General features: G+C 30.6%; 1 protein-coding gene across 1 annotated transcript in view; it reads right to left on the bottom strand.

The window, feature by feature from the left end:
* The window catches only part of LOC119590718 (suppressor of fused homolog), a gene marked incomplete in the record, with an annotated part of 11,345 nt that overhangs the window by 2,339 nt on the left and 8,741 nt on the right, over positions 1-265 (bottom strand).

Raw genomic sequence — 265 nt, 5'->3', positions numbered from 1 at the left:
CACATTGAATACTGTCTACACATATGCATCTATATCATTTATCTAGGGTTAACTGGAGGCACATATGTATGTCACACTGCTAAATTTTATAATTTGTTAAAACAAATTTCTCATCCAAAATGCACATTTGTCTCAACAAGAAATGGGTCATGAGTTCTTCTGTTGATGTAAACTGCTACTTACCAATAGCACATGATTCCCATCTGAATATTTTTAAATTTCCTAACTTCAATGTATATAACTTAGCACATAATATGATTACAAT

The sequence above is a fragment of the Penaeus monodon genome, chromosome 27 (assembly GCF_015228065.2).
Source record: "Penaeus monodon isolate SGIC_2016 chromosome 27, NSTDA_Pmon_1, whole genome shotgun sequence".
NCBI lineage: Eukaryota > Metazoa > Arthropoda > Malacostraca > Decapoda > Penaeidae > Penaeus > Penaeus monodon.
Note: the sequence above shows the minus strand (reverse complement) of the source record. Positions and strands in the feature narration are given on the sequence as shown.